This window comes from Alosa pseudoharengus, unplaced genomic scaffold (genome assembly GCF_046254945.1).
Source record: "Alosa pseudoharengus isolate Yale_2024_CS ecotype anadromous, Long Island Sound unplaced genomic scaffold, YU_APseudo_1.1 YU_APseudo_1.1_scf_12, whole genome shotgun sequence".
Lineage (NCBI taxonomy): Eukaryota > Metazoa > Chordata > Actinopteri > Clupeiformes > Clupeidae > Alosa > Alosa pseudoharengus.
The window spans coordinates 3,641,801-3,664,209 of NW_027468587.1; the positions used below are offsets into that span (position 1 = coordinate 3,641,801).

General features: G+C 40.9%; 1 long non-coding RNA gene across 4 annotated transcripts; it reads left to right on the forward strand.

The window, feature by feature from the left end:
* The first annotated feature begins 1,955 nt into the window (after positions 1–1,955).
* On the forward strand, positions 1,956–5,041 carry LOC143118267 (uncharacterized). 4 transcript variants are annotated; one of them, XR_012986079.1, is made up of 10 exons: positions 1,956–2,565; positions 2,874–2,995; positions 3,116–3,196; positions 3,480–3,587; positions 3,744–3,779; positions 3,858–3,897; positions 3,996–4,160; positions 4,255–4,346; positions 4,455–4,523; positions 4,625–5,041. It is a non-coding gene; the product is annotated as an uncharacterized LOC143118267 (long non-coding RNA). The 4 variants fall into 4 exon arrangements; XR_012986080.1 differs by lacking the exon at positions 1,956–2,565 and having other exon boundaries at positions 2,731–2,995; positions 3,447–3,587; XR_012986078.1 differs by lacking the exon at positions 1,956–2,565 and having other exon boundaries at positions 2,731–2,995.
* Positions 5,042–22,409: the final 17,368 nt, after the last annotated feature.

The following is a 22,409-nucleotide window of genomic DNA, read 5'->3' on the forward strand; positions in this document are numbered from 1 at the left end:
CTTTGCGTCCTACTAATAGCAATTTTTATTTAGCCTGTGGCCTGTCAAAATAATCTTAGCATTCACAGCGCAAATTAATTTAGTCTTTTACGCAGTGGAGAAAGTGGCAGCGCAAGAAAGAAAGTGCGTCCAAATTCACCCATTCTCAGTTGAACTACTCGCGAACTAGCCTATTCATCACACAGACATCACAGAAGTATCACATGAAAGAGCTTTTTCTCAGCTTTTAAACGATGTTAGCCGATAATTGCTGTGTTGAACGGTTCGCGAGAAAAGTAAATAATATAATTCAATTTAATCATACATTCTACTGAAGGTTTTGCGTCCCATGATTTCCCTACCCATTCATCTCGGTGGAATACTTTACGAACCCTTCTTTTAACACATGACAAACCATATAGGCCTATCAGAATAAACAGGAGACCTTACCGAACACAAAGGTGTAAAGCAGTCCCCTGTACAGTCGCCGTTCCAGAGTAATCCAGTTTTGAATTTGCTGTAAAGTTCGACATACATGGATGTCTCCAAATTTGGGCTTTAAGTTTTACAATGTGTTTAAATTGTTCCACATGATTTCATAACGGGCAAAATACAAAATAAATGTTACAAATATCGCCTAGATATTGGTAAATCAGAGGACAGCTGACTAAGAGTTTGTGAAAGTAGCCTTAATGATCACAAAATGCTAAGAATGCATCTAGGCTATTTGAGTTTCTTAAAGCTGAGCTGTGCTTAATTTGTTCAATACATGATTTCATAACAGGCCAAATATAAAATAAATGTTATATATAGCCTAGATATCTGTAAATATTAGATAGTCAGATGATTTACAGTTCTATGTAATATGTCATGTTTTCATTTCATGTTTTTGTAATGTTTCATACAGTGATGCAGGTCTAGTGAATAGGCTAAATACAACTTTGATCATTTTTATAGCCTACTACTGTATAGTTAACTTTGGCCTTGGTGCCCTGACATGTGGCCTTTGTGCCCCCCACCAAATATGCCCAACTGAAGGCCAAGTGGCCTTGCCCCCAGAATGGTAAAAATTCCAAGCCTAGTCACAACAGAATAAAATCAGTTCCCAAACAAACGATAGCTGGCTCTTTAAGCTGGCCGGGGGCGTGGCGATCGCGAGGCGCAGGGGGTTCCCTTGGGCTCAGGGGGCGTGGCCGAGTGCAGAAGTGTCAGAGCTGGAGGATCCCGGAAGTGACGTCTTCACCGGCAGCGTAACTCCTCCAACCCAAACAGGACAGATTGTGGCAATCAATCAGGGGGTCAAGAGCGTGCAGATTAGCTTCGGCATGTTAGCATACGCCATTTTCAAATATGGCGCTGCATGGAGCATTTGGAACCAGCTCCATGCACGAAAATCCGTGTTGGGCACGAGCTCTCATGCGCGTACATGTTGGTGGGCGGGTACCTATCCGGCGGCTACAGCCAAACGTTATTCAGTGCGTATTTCTTGAGGATCCTATAAGACGTGCATATTATGGTTGTTTATCCATCATATGACAAATAAACTAAATTGTAATTAAATTGTAACGTTATTGATCTTGTTTCGTTGTTGTTTGTCCCGAACAAACATAGCCTAAACATGATTAAAGACAATAAATTACACAACAGCGGCATAAAGACCTTGTCTCGTTACACCATGGGTCTCCAACACGTTGCTCTCAACCTATTGCCAGAGGCTGAAGCACTAGGCTACTACATTTAAACACAATTATTGCCGCGAGGCATTCCAGCCTACGAATTTAATAAAAAGTAAACCATGCATAATTAAAAAAAAAAGCTAAATTTAGGCTACTTCGCTATGCAATAAGGTTTCCATTAGATCACAGCGCACGTTCAATGAATGAAGGAAAGTCCTTGTCTCGCAATAAACAGCTGGAAATTCCAACACTTTTTCCACTACACGAAACTTTACAGTGATCATCAAATACCCTCTACACTGTAAAAATTGGATAGTTCCTTGAAGAACCTCAATGTTACTCCAAGAACCCAGGGGCTCTTCTGAGAACTCAAACGTGCCTTGATGCTCTTAGAGGTCTCTGCAAGAACCTTAACGATTTTTCAGTATGAAAGGAGGTTCCTCAAAGAACCCAATTTAATCAAGGTTCCTGGAGGATCTCCAGCTGAGAAAGAATAATTTTCTTGAATTTATCTTTTACAGGCCTATATTGCTGTGTAGCCTAGGCCTAACTGATTCAAAACATAAGCTAACCTAATCAGATAATATGATACTAGGCCTGTGATAGGCTATGACAACAAAATAAGAGTTTTGATGACCCTAATCGCCTATAGTTTGACTTGTGTTTCATTGCGCAAAAGATCTGAAGAATTCAGCTACTTGTGTGGTGTTTTCTTAATTGTGTGTAATTAACTATTTTGAAAAACTAGACGAGCATAGGCTAGGCCTACTGCCTATGCCAAAATAGCAGCAGAACACGGTCGGATAACTCGATGGGCGCACAGGTGTTGCTCGAGGCGATGACGCGCGTGTGGAATCTTCTTTAAACATGGCAACAGAATTTGACAGTTGAGTCAACGTTACTACAGGAGGTGAGTGCAACATTTTGACAGCCCTATCTCAAGCTTTTTTAATGTTGACGTTTGTCAGAAACTATACCTTAAATTATACATATTCTACATATTAAATGGAAACGAGACGTTTTAACCATGACCTCATTATAGGCTATAGCATACAACTAAAGGTAAGGTCAACGTGTCATCGTTAACATAACATTAGAGCTTAGCCTTATTTAGCCTACCGTTAGTTTTTTAAGTTATAAGATAGCATTATGCCTTGTCTTGTATGCTATGCTTAAACTGAATGTTAGCCAAATATTCTGTCTATTTTACTCCTTCAGCACAGACTTTTCAACTTCCCGTGTTTCCAACTCTCCTGAAATGAAAGCTAACATTTAATGGAGGAAGTCCTGACGTTCATTTTGCAGATTATACAGGTCCTATTTGATTCAATTTCTATGTGGTAAGTGTATAGCATGAGGTAGCCTACAGCTTTACTTACTGTTCTTCATTTGCATTCATGCAAAACAACAACCAGTCATTTAAAATATAGGCTACTCCATCTCTATGTTTAATTTCAAAGGTATCCAGTATCATGACATTTGTGCTGCTGCTGTATCTAAGCACCCTTTCCTCCGGGATCGCACAGGACCAGGATATGCATGTAAGTAGATTATTAAAGTAATAAACATACAGTTAGGCCTACTGGCTGTAGTGAGGGTCCTTTTTTAGTGCACCTAACAAGTAGGGATAATGGGATGGGATAGTCCTGTCAGGGGTATTCAGGTTGTTGTAGTCTGCTCACTTACAGATGCAGTTGAATCATGTATGCCTACTATGACACTCTTCACTGCTGTTGGTATGTTGCTTAACACCTGTATAAACCAGGCCATTGCATTTGAATTTTCCTTTAGGCTAATTGGTTTATATAACCTTTCATATTATAGTTGGTTGGGAATGCTAAAAACAAATTCAAGAAGGAGAGAATCCCACTGAGCCTTCCTGAAATTGGATACCATCGAGCAAAGGATGGGAAAAGGCAAAATTCATCACAGGCAAGTCACCTTTTCCTCACAAAGCAAAATGCATCTGTATCTCAAGCAGAAGCTTTCAGAATTACACTTCACTGTGATCCTTATTGAGGTTTACTTTAATTCCAGGACAAAACTCAAGGGAAACCACACTTATTATTTTTTTTTCTATTCACACAGATACCTGCTACCCAGGATGCAAACACTGTAGTTCAGGTATGGTGTGTGTGTGTGTGTGTGTGTGTGTGTGCGTGCGTGTGCATATGTTCACTGATAATCTTTTTACACTGACAGGTTACATGTTCTCGGTGATGAAAGCGTATCCAAATCCAATGTAAGTTTTCAGATGATGATTAAACACCATATATTACTACTTATTACATTTCTTTAACCAAATTGACCTTTACTTTAAATTGAATGTAACATTTACAGGACAATGAGACAAAAATGAAGGAGCAGTGTTGAAAAGTAAACCCTGATCTAAATACGATTGAAAACAGAATAAGGAGAACAATCAGTGACAGAGTGCCATTTATTCAACGCCACTCCACACAGGAAATCCTTACTGAATACCCAGCTTTACACCACATTTGAACTGTGAGTTAACATTTGGCATTTAGTTCACTGCAAATTATTTTTCAGATGTTCTTCTGCCAAGCAAACATGCAATTTGTTCTTATATTTTTAAAAGTTTTCTCTGAAATTCAGCACCTGCATAACATTGACCTAAGTACCAATCCGCACTAAATCAGGCCTGTGAGGAGACAACCTACAAATACAAAGGTATTAAGAAGTTTGATTTACACTTGTCATTACTGTTATAAAACTGTATGGAATTACAAGTATGTTATTACTGCTATAAGACTTATCCAGTGTATTGTTCAAATTCAGGACTCTTTGCAGCAGAGCGGCCATATCTGTTTGGGGACAATCCTGACAGGCTCATACGTTGTGGATAAGGTAAGAGTACCAGTCATTTGACACTGTTAGAAACTTCCACTGCCAATGGGCTTGAATATCACCAATTACCATTCTAAATACTGTTATTCTGTACTTTTCAGATATCCAAGACACCCACACCTACCCTATGCATGAGAGGGAACCCCTTTGAGGAAGACACCACTATTACACTTTGCATGGACGGACAAGACGTCGTAACACCAGAATATGTGTTGATGGGCATTGGAGCATTGCTAGCAGTTTATTTAATTTTCAATATGGAATACCCAAAGGCCGTGAACAACACATTTTTGTTTTTACAGTCTATGTGTGATATTAAGACAAAAGAATTATTTCGGATGTCAAATTTCATACTTAAATACTGTAGTTCAATCAATCATTTATTGACTATTTCATGTACATTAGGAAGTTAAAATTGTGTTGTTAATAGCATTGTTTAATAGATGTTTTCATTCATGCCTTCATCTATGTAGCCTGTGTATTATTTGTTTATTTATATATTTATTTATGTATCTATCTGTCCATCTTTTCATGTACAGTATTCCTAATATTTTGCCATTGACATGCTTTGACGCTTTTGATTAAATTCTTGCTTAAATACATCTGTTGTTTCATGTACATTTATCCCACATTATAATAATAAAAATAATAATAACAATAAAGGTTAATACATTCTAATAATAATAATAATAATAATAATAATAAAGGTTAATAATAATGAAGGTTCTGTAATGAACTTCAAAAGGTTCCTCAAGAAACCTTTGAAAAGGTTCTTCAAAGAACCTTTCTTTAAAGGTTCTTCGAAGAACCTTTTGAGGTTCCCCCACAGTTTCAAATTGAAGAACCCCTAAAAGTTCCTCCAGGATCTTATAATTTTTACAGTGTAGATTTAAATGCCCATCAGTCTCAACATTTAACTATATAATAAAAGTCAAAAAGTAAATTAAATCCCATACCAAAACCGAAAATCGTCTGCGTTTGATAGCCTGGTATGCCGCTCCAAACAAAACGCATGTCTCACAATAACGTACAATGTAAGAAATAAAGGTCTGCCTCGAATAAGTCTACCTCAAATAAATACCTGTGCTTTGCAGCCTAAGTAAAAAACCAGACCCTGGACATAATTTAGGATTTACGGAAAGTATGCAATCATACGATGTTGGACGCCTGGCGATGCTCTGGCCATCTACTGTGCCTCTGACACCGCTGCCTCATTTGGATGGTAACTCCACAGGTGAGCGCGAAGATTGGATGTCGTGGATGCGTAAGTAAACTGTTTTTTGCTGAGTCCGCAGACAACATTCTCTTTAACCGTTACTTTACCATCTGCAGGGTACAACTCAAAGTAAAGACACCACATTTTAGATGAGTTGGGGACGAGTTGCGTAATTGTCCGCTCAAGCTGACCGTTCTGTGCGTTATCTTCAATACTATCTTCAATAATATTGAATATCTTCAATATTATTTTCAAAACAGGGTGGCTATTGAGGGCTCTGGCTCCAGTCATTATTGTGGCTACTGGCTATTATTGGCTTGATTTGGTCATGGGCCAACGCTAGAATACGTTTAGAGCACCCGCTATGAGATGGCACCTATGAGACACCTAATGCAGCTGCTAAAAATGCATGGCTTGACGCGCAACGTATGCTGATCTCGGGGAAGTAATAGTTATACTTCGTATGAGCTCCGCCCTCTAACAGCTCCGCTAGCGCCTTCCCCTTGCTGCTGCGCAGCCCGCCTGAAGTCTTCTTGAATTTCCCCTTGGGGATCAATAAAGTCATAGGTGCCAACTCTCACGCATTGGCCGTGAGACACACGCATTTGATTAGTTTCACACGCTCACACGCCACACCCCCGATTTCTCACGCTGAAGTGTCGACCCGGTCGGTCAGATGCCTGAAAAATGAGTTTAGCCTATCTATAGATCTACCTGTTGAGCCACTGATGCTTTCAGAGACGGTGAGAGGGTTCAAGAGCACCCCCTGTCTGTGGAATTTTCAAAATGTTCTCTCATTTGCGATGCTACTTCAGAAGCCATCCCAGGCGCATCCCCCCCGCATTTCCCCGGCTTCAGGTATGCTTTGAGTATTATTGAGTATTTTTCACGCTGTGTCAACCTGGTAGGTCAAATACCTGGCAGATGAGGTTCAACTAAACTAAACCTATACATATGATATCACACATCATGTGAACGTGCGGAATCTAAGCTTTCCAATGATATCAGCGCCAAGTTGCTGTGATAAATGGTTCGCGAGAGAATTAACATTGAACCGACGTGCAATTTAGGCTAATCATATTTGCATTTACCCATTACTCTCGGTTTAATATTTCACTAACCCTTCACACAACACGTGGAAAACCCTATTTCACAATAAACAGCAAACCTACCGAATACGAGGATATAAAGCATGCCTCTGTGCAATAAGTGGTTCCTGAGTAATCCGGTTTTGAAATTGCAACACATTTCTACATAGCCTCATTGGGGCGAAATTATAATGTATTCTAATGTAAACTATTTGTCAGTAGGCCTACATACATTTTTGTAAATTGCTCAGCCATAGATTATCCCACTATCATGGTTCTTATATTGTCAGGTTCCAGCCAATCCCATTACAGATAAATTAATATATTTATATTGGCATGCTTCCTAGTGACATTAATACAAAAATATGAAGAAAATCAAATAACGAGACACAAATATTGATATAAAGCCTGACATAAGCCATATGCAAACATTCACATCATGCAGATATGGGTACATCCTGAAAAAGGAATAGCATGTAGGCTATAGGCTATGGCCATTACAATGACCAATATATTATCTTAAATAAACTAGCTGAATAACACAGGTGACCACTTCTGCATAATTTCATGGAGTGCTGAAATGTACACACATTTTTGAACATTTCTGAACTGTGAAATGTAGCATATGTTTTTGTGGTTGTGAACTTATTACAATATCACTATAACTATTCCACCTGTGTGTGCATGGTTATAGTTCTGAAGTGCAAAGTAGCTTAGGCTACAGCACAAATATTTCCATAAAAATAAGCAAGTCTGACCTCTGAATTTATTTTGAAAGTGCACCTGATTGATGCATTTAAAAGTTAAAATATACAAACATTTCTTAAATTCTTACAAAACACCCACCCACTTTTTAAAATTGTTAGTTTGGACCCCCCAAACCCCCCCCCCCCCACACACACACACACACACTTTTGCCGTGCGAAATACCAGTGCTGTTTTCAGCATCTGTTTAGTGCTTCATTGTCATTTTCATTGGATTCTCCCATTTGCGCGTAAATCGCTCATAAACTTTTTTTTTTTTTTTGTTACACGCATTCTCCCATTCCGCTTCGGTCACACACACAGTGACAAGTGCCAAATCCCCCGCAGTGTTGAAGAGATCAGTCGTCCCCCTCACTTTTGATAAGGTAAAAAGCCTTATAGGTACGCCAAATAAATAATAACCTATAGGTTTACACTAGGCTATGTAAAACTCCCCATTAACAGCATCACGTCACTAACCACAGCTAAGACTGCACAATCTCTATTCACTCTGTTTGATATCTGAAGCCAGTTTGTCTACTTAGATACAGTAAATCCTCAAATTATGGCCGGGGTCTTAAGACAAAGTACAGGCCTTTAGGGGCAGGATTGTATTCGAGACAGCCCTTTATTTCTTATGCGAGTTTTATTTTGAGACATGCGTTTCTTGGAGCGGCATACTGGTAGGCCTTCAAAAGCATGACATTTTCGGTTTAGTTTGATATTTAATTTACTTTTGGACTGTTTGATTATATTGTTAAATGTTGGGACTGATGGGCACTGAAATCTGGGGAGGTATTTGATGATCACTATTACGTTCCATGTAGTTGAAAGAGTGTCGGGATTTCAAACAAACCATCCGCTTTCATGCGTTCATTGAACGTCCGCGGTGCTGTAATGGAAACTTTATTGCGTAGCCAAGTAGCCTATTGAGTTATTTTTAAATTATGCATGATTTACTTTTTATTAATTTCGTAGGCTGGCTTTATTTTGTTATATAGAAGTATCTAAATAACCTGTTAAAATGTACCAGAATTCAGGAAATTGCATCTAGTCCAAAAAAAAAATTCTGGGGGAGGGCCACCATACCCCCCGCTGAAATATCCAACCCACTTTCACAATGCCTCCGACGCCCATGGTCCTAGTAGTAGTCTAGATCCCTTTGATACCAATGTTCATATAACTCTGGGACCCTGGTCCCAGGGATGGATTACTGCACGGGCCTTCCGGGCCCAGATCCAGGGGCCCAAGGTGTCAGGGGGGCCTGAAGCCCAAGCCTTTGCATGGAATCAGGATGTAGGCTATGAATCTGATTGAATTTAGTATTGCCCATCCCCAAAATGCACCAGAATACAGGAAATCACATTAAACAAATTTAAAAAAATCTGGGGGAGTACCCCCAAACCCCCCTTCCACATATGCGACAATTAGTGGGGAGCCCTTAATACATCTGGGCCCAGGGGCCCGAAAGCTCATAATCCGTCCATGCCTGGTCCCTACACCTGAGAACCACTGATGTACGTTTTTTTTACTGTACGGTATAATGCTGAATGAGCCAAACAAAAATTTACGCAGCAACATTTTGGTTGGCCCCACCAAATCTCACTCCAAGGTTTTTTGAAAAGTTGGCAGCCCTGATAAAGTATCTATCTATCTATCTATCTATCATCTAACTATCTTATAATGGCAATGTCCCAAGCATTCGTCTCCCTTAAAACTTCAGCCCTCAGGAGTCAATGCATCATGCAAGCTACTGAACGTTCTATTTACTCGAAGATGGCAGGAGACCTGTCCGCCTCCCTGGCAGTCTATGAAGGTATATTGGGTGCAAAAGTGGCGAGCACATTTAACTGCAGATTTTGCATGTGCACACTAAAGTCGTAAATGTGTAACAGTAAAGTTGAAGTTGTACATATTTTTTTATATCTTGTTAACACAAAATAGGGGCTACGGGTTCACAAATCCTTTTTACAGGTACACAAATCCTTTTTACAGGTACACAAATCCTATCCTGTGAGTCACAACTTTCAAGAGTCACGCACTCGACACTTTTGCTCCAATCGTTGCAGCGCAGTAGGTGCGAAACACATTTGCACATCCGTGTTTCATAATCTGAGAACATGCACAACATTCGTGCATTTGTAAACCCAAATGTGAACTAATGCATCCGAAGTTGTGCATCTGTGAAATAATTTCTCATTAATAAAATTCTACAGATCGCTTTGATTTTCTTGCACGACTACAAGTCAATTGATACAAGTGCTCGAATCTGCTTCTACGAGTGACGAGTGACTTTTGCTCCTAGCTAGGTGATATAATAGGTGCAAAAAGATTTGTATGTGTGCACGTCGAGCAATCGATCGAGAAAACAAGGCGGCCGGATCTGGATCCTGGATCACGCTCTACCATTGCCTGCTCATAAAGTAAGTAACCTCAGCATGTTTCCTTATCAATGAAGGACACACGATTTATAGTTTTTCTTTGCACAAAGCGAGGAAAAAAATGTTGCGGTGTGCGGTGTTAGGTTCTACGAGCTTATTATTCATAATGTCTGCACAGCAAACAATTGCTAACTTGTCTTGCACTATCCAATAGTCTTCGTGCAAGATACAAGTCAGCTGTTCGAAAATTGCAGAACGATTGTGTCAGATTGTGTGTCCTAACGATTTTGGACGGGCAGTGTTATATTTCTGTACTTCTAAACTAGTTATTTATCTAGCGATAGCTAGCTTGATCTGGCACTGGAGGATTTAGCAAGCAGGTAAACTAAGCTAAACATAGCTGTCATGATAATGTAAACCAACAAACAAGATAACTTTCTTCATATTATTATCATGTTACTTACCTTATGAGCAGGCAATGGTAGTCTGAGCGCGAACCAGATACGGCCGCCTTGTTTTCTCGATCGATTCGCTCGACGTGCACACATACAAATCGTTTTGCTCCTATTATATCACCTAGCCAGGAGCAAAAGTATCGTCACTCGTAGAAGCAGATTCGAGCACTTGTATCAATTGACTTGTAGTTGTGCAAGAAAATCAAAGCGATCTGTAGAATTTTATTAATGAGAAATTATTTCACAGATGCACAACTTCGGATGCATTAGTTCACATTTGGGTTTACAAATGCACGAATGTTGTGCATGTTCTCAGATTATGAAACACGGATGTGCAAATGTGTTTCGCACCTACTGCGCTGCAACGATTGGAGCAAAAGTGTCGAGTGCGTGACTCTTGAAAGTTGTGACTCACAGGATAGGATTTGTGTACCTGTAAAAAGGATTTGTGTACCTGTAAAAAGGATTTGTGAACCCGTAGCCCCTATTTTGTGTTAACAAGATATAAAAAAATATGTACAACTTCAACTTTACTGTTACACATTTACGACTTTAGTGTGCACATGCAAAATCTGCAGTTAAATGTGCTCGCCACTTTTGCACCCAATATACATTCATAGCAGTCCCGCTGACTCTGTGTGAGTCTTGTGTTGGCTTTGTCGGGCACACACACACACACACTGTCTGAAGTGTCTTGGCGCTGAGCATGCACGCTCCGCCATGACTGACGACCCTGTCTGTCCTTCGTGTGCAAGCCTGCCCATGTCGGTGTGACAGCAACGTGTCCTCTTCTTCGCCGCAGAGAGCTCTCAGTGAGTCCCTCGGCGATGACGACGATTCCGAGGATGATGTCCTCAGCCTGGACAGGTGAGCGGGGCTCCACCCGACCTACGGGATATCTAGTTGGTTGCCGCGATGGCCGACTTGGCCATGCCCTCAGCGGCCTCCACACTGCTGACTGCTGATCCCAACGCGCCTCTGGAGTTTGGCGCTTACAGAAAATCCGGCCCGGCAGCACCCAGCGCTGTGGTGCCGTGTTTCCCGGTCTTCCAACAGTTCGTCGAGAGCTCATGGGCGTCTCTGGCGAAGACGTCTCTCCCAGCCGCTAGGTTCCTCCCGTGCACTGCTGTGGCAGGTTGGTTAACTGATTTCATGGGTTAGCGCCTCCTGTTGATGCAGCGCTACTGGAGCAGATGAAGCTGGAACCCACTGCCCGATCTCAGCAGCGACCCCTCCCTCCCAGGCGGGAGCAAGAGGCGAAGTAGCATACAGACATCACACACAACATGCACTTACAGCAGAAAAAGTAATATAAGTTAAGTATAAGTTGCTTCCAGTAGCAGCAACTGGAATCCATGCATTTTCACAGAATTATTTTTGGAATCTGAACCCTTTATCATACCTGTTCATTCGTTCTCGTCGCTCGACTTATCGTGACTAAATTCAAGATGGCGGCGAACGGTAAATTTCCTGAAGGTACTGTATAAATCATCTTGTAAATAAACTACCAGTGCTTCTCAATGTATCGTTTTTGTCAGGGCCCTCGGAAGTCTACCAATGAAGTGTGAAGCTACTTTGAGCCTCGAAAATGGTGTAAAACAGTGATTTATTTGCATGGCTAGCCCAATGCCCGAGGCACCCCCATTGAAAACCTGTTGGTAGCATCGGCTAACTAGCACCAGATTTCGGAGTGCAGGGGACAAGCCGAGATGAGCTATAAGACAAAAGTTCACACTCGGTATCATGTTTCAACACACTTTAGGTCAATATCACACCAAACTCCTCCTTTAAGGATGAATAAGCATGAGGCGCTTGCAGTGACAGGGCAGAGACTGAGCCTGTGATGCTGTGTGCATGGTTAGGTGCTCTATTAGAGTGAGTGTCATGGTGATGGTGCAGATAAGTAAGTCCAACAGTGCAAAAATAAAGTCTAGAGACCAGCATAAAATAAATATGGACATATAAGAGAATAATGTAGACAAAGTAATATAAAAAAAAACTATATCAGTGCAAGAATAGGTTGAAGTAATAGGGTTACAGCCATTAGTCAAGTATTAAATAAGGCCACAATCCAGGCTGTGGGAGGGAGGGGTTGTGCACATGTGCTAATCTAGCCTGTAAACAGTGTAGCAGTTAACACAGTAAGCGCCAGGGTTCTCAAGTCTCACGCAATGGGTGTGAGACGCACGCAATTCAGCAAGTTCACACGCTCACACGCAACACCTTGCATTTCTCACGCACACGCAGAAATATTACTAGGGATGTCAAGGTATCTGCATAATTATTAGCGGCGCAAGGATACCAGAGGATTTCTCGCAGGGTTCAGAACAGCGCACCACTCACCAGCCAAATCAAAAAAAATAAATAGCCACCGACATCCAATCAAAAAATAGTGTTCGTTGTATCGGGGTAAAATTCCAAAAGGACATCCCCTCCCTGCAACCACATTATGCTTGTGCGCTTATGTGGGGTTACACGCTTAAGATTTCAAAACTGCACCAAAATTATTTTTATTCAGAAATTCAACTGTCTGTCATTTAGTAAATCAGCCTACTTATGGCACTTTAACAGTGTGTTTTATTTATAAACTAAACTAAACTGTCGGTCATTACGAAAACATAATGATTGTGTCGTTGTAGCTTTGTGTAACCCAGACATCACCAACGTTCATTTTATACGACCAATCACTCTCGTGGCTGCCTGCACTTTCCCTGTCGTCACGGCTGCAACTTTCGCACTCGTTTGTGCTTTTTAGCGCCGTGTTCATCTGAGCCTCCATGTCAACTCCATGACATGGACCATGTCAACAATTATCAATGAGTGTTATCAATTTGAGCGAGTATGCTACACATACATTGTTTTTAAAGATACAAGACTGCTGCAAACAATGAGCTGCCAACCGTCATAATGTAATAGCAACCCAAAATAATGAACTTGCTGTCCTTATAAAAAAAGAAAATAAAAAGTTGGTATCGGCATGCACATTCTTGGTCCAATGGTTCAGTGACAATAGGCTAGTGAATAAAGCAATTAGCCTAATAAATTAAATATTTGTCTCACTCAGTAGGCTACATATAACTCATAAATTGGTGAGCCATAGAATATCCCATTGTCAAGATTATTATATTTCAAGATTCCAATCTATCCCACCTGAATATGAAAAGTTAATTCTATTGACATGCTTCCTGGTGACATAAAAACACAAATGGTTTCCCTTTGATATAAAGGCTGACATAAGAGACATAGCTATGCAAGATGGGTACAAATCCCAGACTCTCCTGAAAAATAAACAAAAATGTATATGGATGTATACTGTAGATACAATGACAAATTCAAGGTCTCTTAATGCTTCTTTCCAAAAAAACTCACTAACTCAGTTTAGGGTGGGAGCAACTGAGCTGAGTTACCAACCTGAGTTACCAACCTTTACATCTGTGCCTAGGGGCCCACTGGCTGATAATCCGTACATGTGTGCACACCTTTTGCTATATGTGCAAGTTTTACGCACTTTACGGACTTCATGTTGACCCCATGACGGCTCCCATCGTAATCATCTGGAACTTTTTACAGTCATGCTTAGATTCGGCCCTTTTATTGGCCTTGTCTACTGCAAAAAGAGTGACTGATATGTGTGCCTTGTCAGTGAACCCCCAATGCCTTGTGCTGAGTGTAGAGTGTGGGTAAGGCTGTGTTACACCCTAATACGGCCTTTATGCCCAAGAACTTCACAGCCTCTTGCACAAAGACTTCAGGCGGGCTGCGCAGCAGCAAGGGGAAGGGGCTAGCGCTGTTAGAGGGCGGAGCCCATACGAAGTAAAACTGGAGTTACGTACCCAGTAACTATCGATTTCATTATTCACCAGCTGAATGGACCTGGGAGACTTCACGGATACAGATGGATGCACCTTGTGCAAAAAAGGAAAATGTTTGTGTTGTTCTTTCAGCCTTGGACCCTGACGCATCGCCCATTCGTCGTTCCAGAAGACTCAGCCGTAGACAGTAATTCGCCGACCCAACTGCATCTGGCATATAGATGCTTACGATAAATTAAAGCCACGTGGGATCTGCGTGCACTGATGGCTTTTTCGCGAAAAATCATAAGGAGCACCCACATAGAGAAGGGATGTCATCGTCCGGACAGTGCCCCCATGGTACGTTTCAGTCACCTAGGGCTGTGAGTTTATTACGGTGATCGGGAGGTGTGGTACCTATTCAGTCAATGGGAAACACCTGTAGTCCATTACATACCACACCCACAGTAGGCTTCCGACAAGACAATGTCAACAAACACACGTGCTCAATAAAAACACACATCACACGTGCTCAATATCTTTACGCACAGACACCGCACACAGAATATCGCTGCAATCGTAATCAGGGTGGCCACACATTATACACACAGTGTACACACACAAATTACAAAGAAGCCATATTGTCCCTTAACCCACTTTACATTTCCCCATCTGACACATACATACACACAAAAGTGCAAGATGTGTTGTTTGTATATGTGCGTGTGTGTGCGTGTGTGTGTGTGAAAAGTGAGATTCATTGTAATAAATTAATTGTAAAAAAGAAAAAATGTTGGAGTGTAATAATCTTACTCTTCACACACACACACACACAGACAGACAGACAGACACACAGACACACACGTACACAACTATGCAACACAGGGTTCTCACCACACTTGTAGTGAGACAAGATGGACAAAAATACACAAGAAATGGAAAAACTCAACAACCTTTCCTGCTCTTTGACCACAGCATGCTCCATATTCCCTATTCTGTGTTTTGCATGGGAGCGGCTATATGCAAATGTGTCAGTGACACACAGAAACCCTTCTCTCTCTCTCTGCTTTAAGAGCATAGACTGCAGTAGACACCAGGAAATTAGTGGTTTGAAGGCTAATGTTCCACCGCCAACGCCTCCCTGTCTTCTCAAATGCATCGCGTTCTGTCAGAGATCACACACCCTTATCGCTTTGGATTTGCTTCTGATTCTCTAACGTGGAACGCTTCACTGTGAACAGGTCATAAATATGCAGATATAAAAGTAATACGGAAATGTGGACAGAGTCAGAGAGAAAGAGAGTGTGTGTGTGTGTGTGTGAGAGAGAGAGAGTGTGTGTGTGTGTGTGAGAGAGAGAGAGTGTGTGTGTGTGAGAGAGAGAGAGTGTGTGTGTCTGTGTGCAAGGATTAAAGTTCTCCGTCATAGGACGGATTTCCGTCAATTTGATTTTAGAAATGTCATATTTGAGATCGATGCAGATCCGATGAGAAAAAAAATAGGAGGGGGGGGGGACTGTCACCTTTGCTTTTCCTTTTTTAAGGCAACTACAAATATTAGGTAAATGTTTAAAGACCTAATAGTGTTCTTGAGAACTTTCTGTGTCTCAATCCGTGACCGCTCAAGAAGATACGTCCTATACGGCCTACGTCAGCCATGAGTTTCGCTTTGTATGTTGTAGCTACACACTTGTCTCGGGCGTTTGCTTAAAAAAAAGAACACGTATGGAGGACTATAACGGTCTAAAAGTTGGATTATAGTGACACAATCGAGACAGCTGATGAGGTTGGCCAATCCGTTTAACTTTTTTGGATATGATATTGTGAGCTCTATGTGCGAATTCGGAGGCTTTGTTCTTTCCGTGCATCAATGTAGACACTTACTATCGCAAACTCTTGTCAGGGGAGGTCATTCATTTTGGGTGTCACCTATGACTTGAACAGATAGCCTGCTATGCCACCCGATGTAGGCTACTATTATTGTTACAGTTTTTAATCAATGCAACTAACATTATGTGTAAAGCGACGCAATATAAACCGTAGCCTATGCAATTTATTATCCCGTCTGTTATGACATACAACAATGTTTTTCACAATTTGCGACGGAAGGTTTTGACTGAGCGTGTCGAGTAAGGGGGTCAGTCGTGTTTGTGACGCACAGACAGCCTTGTAGCCTATTTTGCTTAGGCCTCACTTTTAACGACAATAGGTTGTGAGTGTATGTTGACAAAAAATAACCATACAATTAAAATAGTCAACTTAAAACTTTGCTATAAAATATTATTAATTTATAGCACAAAACCATAACCAGTGTGCCTACCAGAACCTCGCATATTAGCGTCATGATTTGTGTGCGTCTATTTGGCAAGGCCACTAGCTGTCATGGATGCGTTGTTGCTAAAGGAAGGCAGGTGTCAAAAGTTAAAAAATAAATGCAGATGGGCAGCTGATGAAAACGGGGGAGAACTAACAAGCCATGGTGTAAAGAAATTAAAGTGCCAGGAGTTTGCTTTTGCGCGGTTCGCTGCAAGAAAATTGTTTATGGATGCAATAGGAAAACGTTTTAGCACGCCACCAATCAGAAGACCGCCATAAGGTTAACGTTCGTGCACTTCAGGACATCTTCCCTACCTGGTGCAACTAGCCACCACGACAGATGTAGGCTACGTTTATCTATGGCTGACCGTTTTTACGTTTAGAAAGTAGGCTATGCATGTTCTTTCATAGCGCAACACGACCTGTCCTTAACCATATCGCAACCTCTTGTCAACCTTATACAATCTGTTGCTGAAGACAAAAGCGCCGTCTCCAGATTGTCGTTACAAATGCGCAGACCTCCTGCATGAGCACACACAGTATTGCTGCTCATTGGAAAACTGAGTTGTCTGTAAAACTCAAAATTACCATGTTTTCATTAAATGCGGATGAGGCAACAAATGGAAATATGAACAATATCTAGAATGTTCTGATATGTTACTTTGATGAGGAAATGGGAAGTCTTGCAAACTTGATTTTATAGATTTTACTTGGTGTTGAATTGCATATTAACAAGAAAAAAATCTCCCCTTTAAACACTTTTGGCCTGAAGTAATTAAATAAGAGTGTGTTAAAGCCTTTCTACAATATTGCTGCAGTAGAAAAGAACAGCAATGGCTAATCAGCAATGGTCAGGGATGGTACTAAAATATATTTTTGTTCATCAGGAAAACTCAATCTCAATCAATTACACTCTCAATTCGCCTTATTCACATGGCGGCCATTGGCGGCTAAAACGAGGCTACAGGGTACACAAACCATAGGATTGTTATGTTCTATGCATTCACCTGTAGGTGGCATTAATTATATAGTAAGTGTACCCTGTAGCCTCGTTTTGGTTTAAACAATGGCCGCTGTGTGAATAAGGCGAATACTCCCTTTACTTTGCTGTTTGCATCTTTTTGTACATTAAAAACCAATAGGTTGCGACCGCAAAAGGGGTGCTATCTCTATAGGTAGATATGAACAACGTATGACTTATGGCCTGAAAAAAGTTCAGTCAAACGATTTTTTTTCACTTTAATCCCTGGAGTCTGTGTGTGAGAGAGAGAGTGTGTGTGTGTGTGAGAGAGAGAGAGAGAGAGAGAGCATGAGTTATTCATGGAGAAACGGAGATTGAGAGAGACATCTTTTGATGATAAACATTTGCTTTGATGAAGTGACATTTTTGCTTTTTTTGCCACACTTCGACTGATATTCCAATTCTTCGCTGACGTTGAACTGTATTACTTGACCCTGATGTCATTGTATCCTTACTGTTCTAAACAGACGCATTATGCTTTGCTTGGCTTGTGATGTCAACATCTGAACCGTCTCACCACAGGTGTGCTAAAGAGTGTCTGCTGCGCGTTTTGAGGCTCTCTGATGGGCTGTTTGTCACAGCTCTGGGCGTGATGACTGTGATGTGCATGTTATTATTCACCAGTGGGATGCACCTGCTTTTCACTGAGACCTCTCCGTATTATTCCATCTTGAGTGTCTGTCCAATGCAAGGCGTCCGGGGATACTTTTTAGCCATCAACAATGGGGCATAAGTAGCATCAACAATGGGGCATAAGTAACATCAACAATGGGGCATAAGTAACATCAACAATGGGGCATAAGTAACATCAACAATGGGGCATAAGGCATAAGTAACATCAACAATGGGGCATAAGTAACATCAACAATGGGGCATAAGTAACATCAACAATGGGGCATAAGTAACATCAACAATGGGGCATAAGTAGCTTATAGCTAAATTTGCCATTGTTTTGATCTCCTCTTATATTAATGGGGAATAAACATGCTGCATTTCAGGAGAATCATTGCTGCACAATGTTAGAATGTAACATAAGTCTAAATAGCCGTGTGAGGACCACCTTTTTTTTGTATGTTGATCTCAAGGGGCCATGTCAACCCATTCCATAACCACTTTTTTCATGTATAGCGCCACCTAGTTAAAAATTAAAAAGCAAAAAATTAGGTGTTTTCATCACAATATCTCTGGCTGACATGGTCAAAACTGCACGAAATTGAAAGTGTAGGATCATTATGACACCCTCCGAATGCATGCCAAGTTTCGTGAACTGTCGTTCATGGGGGGCCTTACAATAAAATAATTTATGTGTACATTTAGTGACCGTACACCAACATAGTTTTCTGTGAATATCTTGAGAACCGTAGGGCCTAGGACAGGGGTGGGCAACTAATTTCCCCAAGGGGCCACATGACAAATTGGGACTGTTGACGAGGGCCGGACCCAAAATACAATCAAGTCTGAACTCAATTCTGTCCAATTCTATTCTGTTCTTGTATAACATTAAGTAAATCATATGGTTTTGTTTACTACTCGTAAGAACAGATGAAAATGTGAGGGAGACAAAGGAAAAACAGCAATAGGCTATTTAATCTATGTCCAGTATTTAATCCTCATTCTCGAAAATGATTTTTTGACATTGACATTTTTTTTTTCAGTTTTCAAAGACTGATATAAAAAAGTACTACAATATCTATATAATTAGGCTAGGCCATGAAAATGTGAAGGAGTCAGTACAACCATAGGCCTGTGCCACCATTTCATCAACACTCAGCAATATTTCATCATTAAATCATTACCATCATTAAATTAACTCTATGCAGAATTAGACTATGAAAATGTGGAGCAGACAATAGTAGGCTAGGCTGTCATTAGTTAGTCAACATGCACAAAGAAAACTATTTTAAAAATGTAGGCTATGTTTTTGCTTTAACTTTCTGCACAAAACTGTGATTGGTCAACTCGCCCTGTGTGTTGAGCCGGCTGCTTTAAGCAACCTGTGGGTAGTAGCATCATACTATTTCGCTAACATAAGCTTTGCAAATAAACTCAGACATATTTTGGTTACAATGACGGGTTTATCCGAATGTAAACTATCTATCTGCCAGTAACGTTTTGAAATTAACACTTCGTATCGCCAACAAACAGCAGGAGTTCGTTCTGACAACCTTTGCGGTGGTGAGCGACGCAGACATAAAACTTTGAAAGGTTTACGCCGACTTAAAGGCAACTGCATTGTGTCGACGCAGAAGCATAAATTCTATTCACCAGCACAATTCAGTGAGGGTGTTTACATCGTATGCATCCACGCACAAATGTATGGGCGTACAAATAGCAGTCGCTTTCAAAATAAAAACAACGATATTGATTTACGTGCATTATCTCTATGCTAGGCTCTTGACTATTTGTTCTTTCACGGACCTTACGCGGGCCGGTCAGGGAAAGCCCACGGGCCGGATGTGGCCCGCGGGCCGTATGTTGCCCATGTATGGCCTAGGATGACCCATTTTTTCGTATGTTTGCCTCCAGGGGTCATGTTAACCCATTCCATATGCACACGTGCATAAACAGATACACACGCACACACATACATTCACAGTAATCATATGTATGACACATACTCACACAGTAGACATATGTACGCATGCATGCACATGCACACACACAGGCACATACACAGGCACACACACACACACACACACATAAACATAAACATGTACACGCAGACATGCACACAATTCAAGAATTTCTCAGAATTATGAACAGGCAAGATGGGGGTGGGGTTGTATAAAATGAATTTTACATGTGAAATCTATGAACTAATCATGTTTTGGTACTGTCTAGCAGATACCAGTGAGAATTGAGTGTGCATGATGCAATTTAGTGAGACATTTAGAATCATATATGCTTTTCAGCGTGATTTATTTTTGTGGAAAAAATGTGCTGGACTGGGCGACGGTCATATTTTGTACTGCTCTGTGGTACATCTAGTTTTAACAATATCATCACGCTATATCGTTGGTATGAAAGAATATATTTGTTATTAATTTATCTGAGGTGGCGGAACTGCGTCGCCCCCCCCCCCCCCCCCACACACACACACACACACACACACACGCACACTTTAACCCATGATTAGACCTTTTGATCAGTTTGATCTGGGCAGGAGTTTTTATGCAGCTGATTAAACATGATTGTTAATGACTTTTCTTATAATCACTTTGCCTTTTAAAAATTATAAACTTGAATTAGGAAACAGAATATGCCATCGGAACATAGGATTGATAGTTGCCTGCAATGGGCATCTGTAGACCTACACTTATACGATAGTCATTTACACCATTAATAATGTTGCTGTATTCCTGATTAAGTGTTATTGTAATGTGTAATGGCCAAAAATTAGCCTAGTAATCTAGACGCGCCCTAGCGGCTAGTCTAGCAACTCAGCGTTGGCTTGTGAGCTCCAGAAATCGAAACTCAATCAGGCAAATGAAATCGTGTATAGAGTCGTTAGGTGGGCTTAACATAATGATTGATGGCAGAGTTGCAACGGTTTGGCTTGAATTCCCTGCTACTTGAAAACAAATAAGATGGATGTTGCTGTTGGTGAACAGTGTGACACAAGTTAAGCTTTTATTAAGTTGGCAAACGTTTGAACTAGCCAACTAGCTCCGCTGGTGGGAAACGCACGGGACTCATAGCGCTGCCGCTGTCCTATTGCATGCAGAGGGAATTTGAAAGACAACTGATTATCCTGCCCCTCAGACTGAGCACTGCGAACGGTGAGTGCCCAGACCCTACATTTTAATGTGGGTCTGGCTCGTCAGGCTAGCCAAAAATATCTTTCCCTTTGAACAAAAACATGTAAATTCACAGAGAATCTTCTCTAGAACTTATGGTGAGAAACAACTAGGTCTATCAGGCCTATGTTGATCTTTGGCTTAGGGTTGGTTGGATAAGGCCTCCTAGTGGCCATGCATGAAGACGTTTCTTAATTGGGATGTAATTAATTGTTCTCTGTAATCCATAGTAATTTAGAGAGACATTATACCTATTGGAATGTCGTGTGCCTGAATAGCTTATGCTGCCAGGCTATTTCACCTGAACACATTTATGCATTTACTATTTACTTGTAAAGTTGTAAAATGTAGTTGATGTTGATGGTGTTTTATGTCTGGCACGTTTCATTTAGCCATAATGGCCTTGTTGCTGTTTTATTTCAGACTTAAACAGAAACGTGGCAATCTAGAACGAGGAGAGTGTGAACTGTGGAGGCTGCGTGCCTGTAATTGGAGGTGTTACAACCTGGGCGTCCCAGGGCTGCGCCTCCGTAAGCGACTCGCTTTATTAGATTGCACCGTATCGATCCTTGTTTCCAGACCGTTGACTAATTTCCAGGCGGGGAGGAGAGATCGATATGCCTGGATTCAATCTTGCTTGAAAAAGGTAATTTATTGTAATCGTGGGACGCGAAATGTAAAATGTGATTACACCGCTACCTAGAGGTGACTCGCTAAAACTACAATTCCTTTTAAAGACACTTCGTTGATGCCAAATGAAACCATTTTCAAAATAGACCTAGGCTATAGATTGGTCAGATCTCTGGCTCAACATTGTAGGCTAATCTTAATCTAATTGCAATGCATTCGATTTCGATATTAATTTAAATATTTGTTTTATCATATTATTTTCAATAACTTCACTGAAACGCATTTTGGAAGCTGATCTGGCAGTCAAGCCTACGAGCCTATACTATAACTATAACCATATAAATATAAATCTGTGCATTGGTATTCAAATATAATGATAATATACTGAACAAGCTAGTTAAGCACTAATTCAGACTGAAGACAGCACTGATCAAATGCAGGAGACGAGGA